This window comes from Gossypium hirsutum, chromosome D09 (assembly GCF_007990345.1).
Source record: "Gossypium hirsutum isolate 1008001.06 chromosome D09, Gossypium_hirsutum_v2.1, whole genome shotgun sequence".
Lineage (NCBI taxonomy): Eukaryota > Viridiplantae > Streptophyta > Magnoliopsida > Malvales > Malvaceae > Gossypium > Gossypium hirsutum.
Window position 1 is genome coordinate 12,834,050 of NC_053445.1, and position 12,156 is coordinate 12,846,205.

At 30.4% G+C, this 12,156-nt stretch overlaps 1 non-coding gene and 1 pseudogene across 1 annotated transcript; both read left to right on the forward strand.

Annotated features, from left to right (window-relative positions):
- Positions 1–12,156, forward strand: part of LOC121220739 (RHOMBOID-like protein 2) — an 82,416-nt pseudogene that overhangs the window by 62,939 nt on the left and 7,321 nt on the right.
- On the forward strand, positions 10,783–10,864 carry TRNAS-UGA (transfer RNA serine (anticodon UGA)). Its single transcript has one exon. It is a non-coding gene; the product is annotated as a tRNA-Ser (tRNA).

Sequence of the window (12,156 nt, forward strand, 5' to 3'; positions counted from 1 at the left end):
ATTAACCACAAGGTTAGTCTTATAAAATAAGACCATATTGCTCAATTCATATATAAGTATAATCATGTCATTGAACTTTGCTCATTTATAAACATATCAATCTCATAACATTATACAAATTTAGCTTGACATAGCATTTTACAATATTAAGATGAGTTCAACGTCAACAGAGCAATATAGCATTATAACATGTAATACATTATTCAATATTTTACCATTAGTATCATTTCTTCATCATATAACCACTTGAGCGTGTGACTCGTATCATTTCACCATCATTTCTCTTTTTCATTATTCTATTATTCTAGTAGCCCAATGAACTATAATAAATAGATTTGGATATATGGGTAGCTACACCACAACAGAATGCTAGTAAGAGCTCAAACTACAACACATCAAGGCAATGAAGTGCAAAGCTTGTAGGCATCATATAATCAGAATCAATACATCTTTCCACCACACCAGTATAACTCGGTAATCTGCAACAAATGTTGGATTTCATTATAATCAATCACATATATCCCATACAACGTGCAAATAACCCTATTGACATGCCAATCATATCGTATCCTTTAATACGTTTACGCGGGCATTTTTACCATATATAATTCATTACGATCCCAACAGCCACATGCACACTTTTCACTTTTAAAATAGCAATCCATTTATAATTTTAACCTTGTAACATCATCATAAACATACTATTCAATCATATAACAAGGTCACATTCATTCGATATCATGTATTTATCCATATTTGCCATTTAATTTCATATTTTACGATTCAATCCATTTGACGTCAAAAAACAATAATTACTTAACAATTCAAACTATAAGTAAAAAAATATAATACAAACATATTATGCATTAATAAAGTAAGTCTCATATGAACTTACCTAACCAAAATAGCCACAAACTCGACTTTGAGGACTAATCCAAAATTTTTCCTTTTTCGCGCTTATCTATCGATTGCTTCAAATCCCGATCTATTATATAATTTAATTCAATTTATCAATTTCAAACATCTCAAAATAGTATATTGTAATAGTATAATAATTAAATTTTATTTTTCAAATGTGCCCTAAAATTTTACATTGTATTCAATTTAGTCTTTAAAATCGAAATAGCTACATCTTTCAAATTCAAGCTTCATTTTTCAATCTGATTTCACTTTCATCCCTATAAAACCCTCTATATTCTATAATTACAAAAATTTTATGTCAATTTCAAAATATTTGCATTTTAGTCCCTAAACTCAAAATTAACAAATTTCACTTTCCAAATTAGTCCTATTTCATTTCTAAGTTTCATATTCTAGCATTTAATATAAAAAAACATCAAGATTCATCGATGGAAACTTCTAAAAGATTTGAAAGTTTTACGATTTAATACCTGGGTTAGCTATATTAAGCTACAACAATTTGAAAAACATAAAATTCACTAAAAACAGACCACAATTATACCTGAATGCAAGAAGAACAACTTGGTTGAAACTCCAAGCTCTTTTAACAATGGTGGAACGGGTGGGTGAAGAAAAATAAAGAAGATGATATGTTTGTTTTATATTTTAACTAATGTTTTATTATATATATTTTTATTAACTTAATTTTAACTTATAAAATTAATGAAATGAAGCACTAATTGTCCCACTAAAATTAAATATGGCAGAATTTCTATATTAAACCTTAAACATTTACTAGATAAGTAATTTAGCTAATAAAAATTAATAGTGACTAACTTTTACGGTTTTTACGATTTAGTCTTTATACATTAATTAGTCATCTAATTGCTAAAATTTTTGGACCAAACTTCAATTTACCTATATAATAGCTTCGTAAATATTTAATAAAAATATTCACGGGCTCGATTTATAGAAACAAGGTCCCGATACCTCAGTTTCCAAAATCACTTGATTTTTGCTATGCACCACTTGTACCTTAACTAAATGACCAATTAATAAAATCTATTAAATCATAGTGCACTATTATACTATATTTAACTTATAAATATTAATTAAATATATATATGGACTCTCTCATTGAAATTATGGTCCCGAAACCACTGTTTTCGACACCACTAAAAATTGGGTTGTTACAAATGTGGTCCAAATAGTCAGCATGTGGTGGATCTAGTTGAGAATTCCTGCTCCTACAGGAATTGAGATCCACTGGCATCCTTAGCATGCATGCAATGGCTGTCATTTAGCATGCATGCAATGGCTGTCATTCATTAAAAAGAAGAATACCTTGAAACTTATGTAAAAACCTGGTACACCAAGCAAACCCAGCTTTCCATTTACTCAAACTTCATAAAGCCAGTAAGGGGTCCTAAGCAATGGGAGTCTGTGTAGACATGCTGCGAAAATTGCCCCTTACAATAAGAAGGCCACCTAGCCAACCTACTAAGGTGAGAAGGAAGAATCTGATAAACCATAAACAACAGAAAGGTTGACCAAGAGAGGGGTGGAAATGAGGTGTAGTAAATGTAAGAAATTAGGCCATAATAAGAGAAGTTGTAGAGGGGAAGTTGACCAAAACATTCCAGTAAGTCATCTTGTCTTGGCATCATTATATTACTTATATATGCAATGTGTTTCATAGATTTCACTTGTTTGTGTAGGTCAAAAGACACAAAGTTGGTGTTTGTAACCAAGTGGTTGCCCCAACTCAACAAGAATCTGTCCCAACTCATCAACATACAGCCCCAACTCATCAACAAGTTGCTCCATCAAGAGAAAAGCTTCCATTCAAGAGGAAACCAACCACTCTTAGATGGATGCCTTCTACTCAAGCGTCGTCTGTGTCAGACCTATCGATGACATTGTGAACCGAATGCTTACTTTTCTAACCTTTTGAGCTTGTGTCAATTTACCTAATATTGCTACTGATTTCTTAACTTAGGCAGATTATTTTTTTTTTGTAAATTTGCGTATGATTGCGACTGTTATCTAAAGTTAGGCATATAGTTACTGAATTTTTTTGTAAATTTTCCTACAATTCAAATGTGTTCAATTGTACTAAATTGTAGGCAAATTTAGCAATACTTTTCCCTTCTTTTTGTAAACAATTTAGCCTTAATTTATGAATGAAGTTTAATGTTGACCAATGTTTTATGCTTTGTTTTCATTTTTTTTGTCCTTTCTACCATTCTGAGCATTGATCCATGCAATGTAAGAAAAAGAAAAACAATAACCAAATACTCTTTCAAGTTTTAAAAGCAAATTAAACATTCTACACGGTATTTAGAAAATCAAATGAAATTAAATACAAATGTATGAGATTGACATTAGTCTGTCAACTTTCAAGTCTCAGCTAAAACATACAAGCAAACTTATACCCTTTACAGGCCATGACATTTAGGTTTGTAGGTGTAACAACCATTTTTCAATGGTGTCGAAAATAGTGGTTTTGGGACCACAAATCCGATGAGTAAGTTCGTATAATTAGTATTTAAATTATACGAGAATAATTTTTATGTTAAATTTTGATTTGATGAGTTTAACTAATGGAATTAAAAGTTAGTATAAGTGGTTCAGTTCAAAAGTCAAGTGGTTATTGAAAATAAGGTATTAGGACCTCATTTTTGTAATTTAGAGTTGTAAATATTTTTATTAAATATTTATAGAGTCGTATTATAGGTGAGTTAGAGTTTGGTTCTATAATTTTGATGATTTATTGCTTAATTAAGGTAAAAATATTAAATTGTAAAAGAGGTAAAAGTTAATGGCTATAGATTTAAAATACTAAAAGAACCAAAATGCTAATTAAACCATGGTCAAAAAGCCCAAGCGGTGGTGGCATGATTAAATCCACTAACTTTTGGGCTATTTGCTCATTTAGTCCTAATTAGTTTAGGGTTAAATTGAAATTAAGTTTGTTTAGCTGGAATTTAATATAATTGAAGGACTAATTGTGCAATTAAACCATCCTTGAATGGTAAATATACCATATGTGATGATTGTGGAAGGTAATAGGCTTGAAATTGTTAAAATTGAATGGAAATTAAAAGGATAAAATGGTAATTGGATAATTAAATAATGTAAATAAAATAAAAGCTAAATAAACTATCATATTTAAGATTTTCTTCTTCCAAAATCGTATAGCCATGGGAGTAGGGAGAAGAAACTTTCGGCCAATTAGGGTTCCTCGATTTAGGAGGTAAATCTCGTCCGTTTTTAGTAATTTTTATGATTTTGAGATTGTATTAGCTTAATCTAGCTAACTTGGGGATTAATTTGTAAAACCGTCAAATGTTTTGGATTATGCCATTGATGAGTTTTGGATATTCTTGAAGTTTTATGGTAGATTATTGAGCTTGTTTGTTAATTTTAATGTAAAGTAGTTTTTATGGTAAAGTAATTTTTGGTAATTTTAATGTGTATGGACTAAAATGTTAAAGTGATAAAATTAAAAGAAATTAATGTGAAATAACAACATGAATGAGCTGTAGAGAAATAATGAATAATTTGGCTAAAATGAGATTTGGTTAAAATTGGTTAAATTGCAAGTTTTGAGTTTAAGGACTAAACTGAATACAAGTAAAATGTTGGGGGAATTTTGTAAAAATTTCTAAAAGAACTTAATTGCATAAAATGAATTAATTTTGTTGTTAGAATTAGTGAATTGAATGGAATTATTATTTTAGATCCTAAACGAATGGAAAACCGAGAAAAAGAGAATTACTAAATAGCCCATATACTTTGTCGTTGCTACAGTGTAGTCTGATAAGTTCGTATGGTTTAATTTTAGCACATTTTTAAGTGTATTATATGAACCTAATTGCATAAATGTTGGATTATATTGATGTGTGTAATTGAAAATATAAATAATGAATTGACACAACGACGACCACTGATTGAACTACTCTGGACCGTTACTGCAAATCAGTCTTGTAAGTTCGTTCAGTTTTATTCTAATACATTTAAATGCATATTAAATGAATTAAATTGTTTTTGGTTTGAACATTATAATGATGCTATGTATATGAGTAATGAAATAGTGGATCTTTGTAGCATTGAGCACTAACGAGATATTCTAAGCCGATGAATGATTGGTTGATGAACTAATGCATGTATACGGAATATGAGATAGTGAGCTATTCATATATTGTTCTGTGTTAGAATACTTTGAACCGATGAACGTAAGATAGAGTATGGATGTCTCTATTCACTGGATATGTCTAGGTCTTGCATTTGTTGCGGACTAATGAGATATATTACAGTGTTATTTGGTGTGCTGGATGGATTAGCTCATATGAGCATCTGATGTGCTGGATGGTTAACCGTGTACTCGTATCCGCTTATCGTTCATCGAGCTATGTTTTATGATCTTTGAAAATTTATTGAAATGTGGAAACTAAATTGAATTATTGTACTAAGCATTTCTCACCTATTATGAGTTGTGATTGGCAGGAATTCTAATAATAACCTCATTGACATGAACTCTGTTCATTAATCTTTTATTTGAATTATTATTATTATGTTTGATTCAGTAAGCTTTACCGTTCAATCGACAAACTTACTAAGCTTTACGAAAGCTTACTCGTGTTATTTATTTTATTTCTTGTAAATACGTTTTGTGGATCGGGAAATCGGATCAACTCGAAGAATCACACTATATGAGGTTCTGTTTGGTATAGTTTGAAATTTAACTTGGCTTATATGGCATTTAACAGGATAATTTGACTATGTTTGCAAAGGTTCATAATTTATTTTTGAGTGTAAATGTTATGCTTTGATATAATTTGTTTGAACAACTATAGGTGGTATGCATGGTTGATTCATAGTTGGTACTTAAATGATCTAATATGAAATAGTAATTGTCATGTTCAAGATATGGTATGATGAAAGTGAAATAGGTTGGTTTGTATATCATGGCTTATAGGTCATACCTATGATAATGATTGGATATGAGCATTATTTTTTTGGTTTCATGTATGGTACAATGGTTGGGTCTTAGGTGGTTGAGTTGGCATGTTTTGGTTGCTTTTAAGTGTATTTATAACCTTAGGATCATGTATTATGAATTGGTTTAGGTACATATGCAATTGGGTGAAAAATAAGCATGATTTAGGTAACTTTTAGATAAACACGACCTGGGACATGGGTTGTCACATGGCCATGTGTCACACACGGCCAACCCACACGGGTGTCTTCCCCTAGCGTGTTAGTTGCAGGGTTTATACGGGTTGGAAAACGGGCTGAGACACGGGCGTGTGGCCCAAGTTAGTGAGTTACACGGGTGGACACATGGGCATGTTGGATAGCCACACGGGCGTGTTTAAATCCACACTGTCTGGGCTTTGTCACACAGCCTGGACACACGGCCGTGTGACCCCGGTAGTGAAAATTTTCAAAAGTTCCCTAAATGTTCTAATTTGGGCCCTAAATTTTCCTAACCTATTTTAGGGCTTCGGAGGCTTGATTTAGGGCCCGTAAATGTATGTTATATTTTATTTTGAATCATTTATGTATTTATGAAATTTATTTGATAATTGGATGCCAATTGATATGAAAAGTTTTGACATGTATGGTAATACCCCGTAACCTTATTCTGATGACGGAAACGAGTTATGGGTGTTACAGTAGACTTCCACTCACCATGAAAGAATACTCTCTCAATACCAACAGCTACAACAGCAACAATAACAACAACAACAACAACAACAACAACAACAACAACAACAACAACAACAATCACATAAGCTGGTTTTTCATTTAAACAACAACAACAACATTATAAATAACAACACCAAACACCATGTTTTTCTCACCCTCCTCCTTGCATCCTCTAATGTCCTCACTTTTTTCGGAAGACCCAACAACACAATTCATGAACGGGGCGTCAGTGGTGGATCAAACCTGGCGAAAAAATGACATGGATTTTGAAACCCACTCCCATACTTCTTGCACCCAAAAGCCTCCTACCTTAGTTGGCATTGGACCAAGACATCTTCAAATTGGCTAGGTTTTCAAAATAGCACACTGGAATCACGGTTGGCATCTTCATTTCTTCTTCTTCTTCTTCTTCTTCTATTGCCTAAACCCTAAACTCTTAAATGGGGCTGTTGAAACTGATGCTAACCCTTTAGCTGACCAGTTAATGACAACAAGGAGTCCGTTAAATGCCATGACACTTCTTCGTTACATTTGTAATGGACAATGGTTAAAAGGACTGATTTGTTATTTTCAGAAAGTTGAGTGACTGAATTGAAATCAGAGTGACTGTTTTGCCAATTGCATCAAAGTTGAGTGACTGTTGGTGTAATTTATCTTTTTTAAAATTGTTTGTTTAGCTTTTATCTTATTAATGTGATTTGATCCTACAATATTTTCTTAAAAAACAAATCTAAACATAGAGAAAGAAAAAGGAAACGATAGGATTTGAATCTAGGTTCAAGTTCTGTAGTATATATATAGGTTTGTTGAAGATGTATTTTGGTTTCAATTTTATTATATGTAGGTTTTTTCCCCAAATTTATTAAATTTGACTCTAAGTGTATTTTAATTTTTAATTTGATTGTGTTTTATAATACTTAATTTTATTATAAATATATTTTGATTATTAGTATGATTATATTTTTAGTAATTGATTTTCGATTATTATAATTTAAATGTATTTTGTAATACTTACACTCAGAATTCTTAAAGAAATGGGAATAACAATCGAAATTCTAAAATCCCACGTGGGATTCACATGTTCACCTTCAAACCTAGGTTGACTCAGCCAAAAATACCCACAGATAGTCATGGTTGTTGCAGGCTTTGCTCTCGTCTTTTATTATTATTATTATTATTATTATTATTATTAACGGTTGAATTCAATAGGAGACAATTGATTTACTTTCCTCCAAAAATAGTAAATTTGATGTTTCTTATCTATTAAGGGTGAGCGGTCGATCGAATCAAATCAAATCGAATAAAGAAATTTTTAGTTAATTGAGTTGACAGATCCTATTTTATCATCCTAACTCGATTTGAAATTTTCTTGAATCAAGTCAAGTGAGATGAAATTCAAATCGAATCGAATCGAATATATTTGTTCGAGTTAAATTTTTAAAAATTGACTTTAAATTCTTATAACCACAGTGACCCACTGTAATCAAATTTTTTTATTAATTTACATCTCCTCATAATTTATTTATTAATCTTTTATATACGGGTTAGCTTCTTTATTTGCTTAGTTGCTTCAATTATCTTCTCATTTTTGTCACTATGTATTTTGAAATTAAAAAAAATATTAAATATAAAAAATGTGATTTTTTAATAAAAGTTATCTTAAAGATAAAATGTGAAATTGATATCAAAAGAAAATTTTAACAAGAAAATTTTATGGCCTCATCAATAATTCAAGTTTAACAGAAATTTTTAATGATTTAATATGATTAAACAATTCAATAATATAAATAGTACAAAATATGAAATTTAATTTAATAATATAAATAGTAAATATAAATAAAATTATTACTATTTAGGTTTAGAGATTTTTTTGGATGAATTTTTATTTGGGGGTAAAGGGTGAAAAGTAAAAGTTTAAGGGGAAAAAATTGGATGAATTTTTATTTGGATGAATTTTTATTGGGGGAAAAGTAAAAAGGTTTGGGGGTTTGGGATAAAAATGTAAAGTATTATAGTTTAATATTCGGTTTATTCGAATTTTTTGAATTCAAAAATTAAACTCGATTTGAACTCAAAATTTGAAAAAAAAATCGAGTTGACTCGAATAACTTGATTTGTTTAACTCAAAATTCGAATACCTTTTTTAATTTTTCGAATCAAATCGAGTTTTGCTCACCCCTAATATCTACTTGTCTTATTCTGACATTTTTCTTTAGTTATTCATAAATCATGTCTTATATAGGAGCTTGTTGCTTAGCTGAAATTGAGCATCCTCCCTCAACTTTTCCCCAATTAGAGCTGTGTTTTGATAGACTTTCAAGCAAAAGTTTATTTTACCTAAATCATTATCTCACTACTTGACTGGTTTGCCAGTAACATGTTTAAATGTTCAATCTTACATCTAATGAAATCATTCCTAATCTTTGTGCCAACAAAAAAGTCTTCAAATGAAGAAAAGATATGTGCTGCCAATATTTAAGGATTAAAGTTTATAGGTAGTAAAATTTGACAAATAACATTGAAACATCATCCACAGGAAGTTTTCTTAGATATGAGTTTAGGGTCAAATTCAATTATGTAAAATATTACAAAAGTCATAATAGTGAATGCAAATGAATAATGTTTTGTGTAATTATTATATAATAAGATATTACAAAAATCATTACTTATAGTAGAATAATATTTTACCAATAAAAAACTAAAAAAGTTGAACTTTAGAACTTCACTTTCTTTTTCTACATTGTTGTGTCGTCCAAAAATGATCCTTTTTCTGCATAAAAACATATAAAACCATTAGGGCAAATGACCAAAAAAAGTCCTTTTTTTTTTAAATTTACCGAAATGGGCTGATTTTTTGATTATGTACCGAATGGGCCATTTTCCGCGAAATCGCATCCACGTCAGCGCGATGTTAGGGTACGCGCCAGGACATCGCGTCCACATCAACGCGATTTGCTTACGTGGACACAAATCGCGCCTACGAGGACGCGATTTGCTGACGTGGATGAACAATTTATGTTTTTAAGCTTGGAAAACTTTGAAAGGCCATAACTTTTCGCTCGGTTGTCCGATTGAGACGATTTTTTTTATTTCGAATAACTTTTTGAGATATACGTGCCAACAAACTGCCAAAGGCAGTTTGCCACAGTTTTCGTCGAAAAAGATCCTTTTTTGGCCCTAAATTTTGATTTTTGCGGTTTAAAATTGAATTTTGAAACATTCAAATCATTATTTTCCTTGCTTATTTGAAGTAAACACCGGATCTTTTTTTACAGAATTGTCTTATATCATCCTGTTATAGGTATAAGTTAGCTCATTCCACTTTTGAGAAGTTTCCTAAAATTTTCTGTTTTATTCAATTTAGTCCCTAAAACCTAAATAGTAATATTTTCAAATCTAAGCTTCGTTTTTCAATTCAAATTCAATTTCATCCTTCCATAACATTCAAATATTCTTAAATACAAAAATTTCATGCTAATTTTGAAATAATTACACTTTAGTCCCTATACTCGTAACTAACAAATTATACTTTACAAATTAGTCCCTATTCATCTCTAAGCAGTTTGTCAGCGCGTATATCTCGAAAATTTATTCGAAATAAAAAAAATTGTCTCAATCGGACAACCAAGTGAAAAGTTATGGCCTTTCAAAGTTTTCCAAGCTAAAAAACATAAACTGTTCATGCCACGTCAGCAAATCGCGCTGACATGGACGCGATGTCGACGTGGCAGCGATTTCGCGGAAATGGCCCATTCCGATAAATAATTAAAAATGTGGCCCATTTCGGTAAAATTTGAAAAAAAAATGGCTTTTTTTGGTAAAATGGTCAAACCATTATGTATATTTAATAGTTAAATAATATTTTACTAATCATTATGTACCGTTTTACTTGTATGATTTTTAGTTTGAATCTATTAAGATGTATTTAGGAATATTAAATCTTTTTTTAAACTCCATAAATGTGTCAAATAATTGGGAATTCAGTATGTCTGGTTTAATGATAGTGGGCCCTCACCAGCTAGATTACTGCAAATCTTTGCTTAATTGATTTCGAGATATGTAGGCATAAGTAACGCATTTCCCATTTAGGCGCTTAGCGGTCTCATGAATTAATGTTTAGAAACAAATGGACTAATAATGCAAACGACATAATAGCCTTTCAGCGTTGTCGATATGTCCGAGTGGTTAAGGAGACAGACTTGAAATCTGTTGGGCTTCGCCCGCGCAGGTTCGAACCCTGCTGTCGACGTTTAAATGTTTTATCTCTTTCTTGATCTTCCTTTTAATTGAGCTGAACTGGGCCCATTCTTTAGTGTAGACATACTTCAGCTGTTCCTTAACTACTTTACCTGTGATGGAAATGATAATACAAATTTAAATGTTTGATTTGCTGATATTAATTTTTGGATTTATATTATTTAATTTTTATTTTATTTTTACAGGTAATGAATTATTTGAATTTATTTTATTCTTGTAAATAACAAATTTAAATTCGGATAGTCATATTCATTATATACTTTATTTTGAAAAAATTTATTTAAAAATATTTTATACTAATTAAATGTAAGTGGATTCAAATAATTGATAGGTAATTTAATTAATTCAATTTTAAATTCCAATAGTATTATTTAGATTGGGAAAATAATAAACATAATTAGATTTTAATTTAAGCTTATACATTCAAATTAATTTTTTTTACATAAATTATAAATATCCAATCAATTGACTTTCTAATTTGTTTAAGATTAATACTAATGGAAAGCTTGTTATGACTGAATTGTAAGGGGCGAAGTTAAAGGAGGAAAGTAGAAGCCCAATTACCTCTAAAATAAAAATATTGTGTTTTAGTATTTCTAAAAAATTATAAGTTAATATATGATAAAATTATGATTAAATTTTTTTAAAAATTTTAAGATTATAAATTTACTATAAAATAATTACATTTTAACTCTTATAAAAATTTATAATTTAATTTCAATCTCCTAAAACATTTTCTTTACTTCATCCGTTGTGAGAATTAATTGGTTTATCATATGATTTTGCATCCCATAGATGACTTTTTTTAAAAAAAAAATCTATTTATTAAAGTTTGAATGATTAATGGTTTTGGATTCACTAAAAGTCTAACACCATTTATTCTTTCTCTCACACCGGTATAATTATAGCTCTCTCATTTAAGGAGTTGAAGATACAACTTCAGGAGCTACTGGATAAAGGTTTCATTCGACCAAGCATATCACCTTGGGAGTTCTCAAGTGCTATTTGTGAAGAAGAAGGATAGGAGCATGAGGATGTGCATTGATTACAGACAATTAAATAAGCTGACTATAAAAAACAAGTACCCATTGCCACGAATCGATGATTTGTTTGACTAGCTACGAGGTGGGACTGTGTTTTCAAAGATCGACTGATGATTTGATTAATACCAACTAAAGGTGAAGGAATTTGATGTGTCGAAGACAACCTTCAGGACGAGATATGGGCTACGAATTTTTGGCGATGCCCTTTGGTTTAACGAATGCATCTGTTGCTTTTATGGAC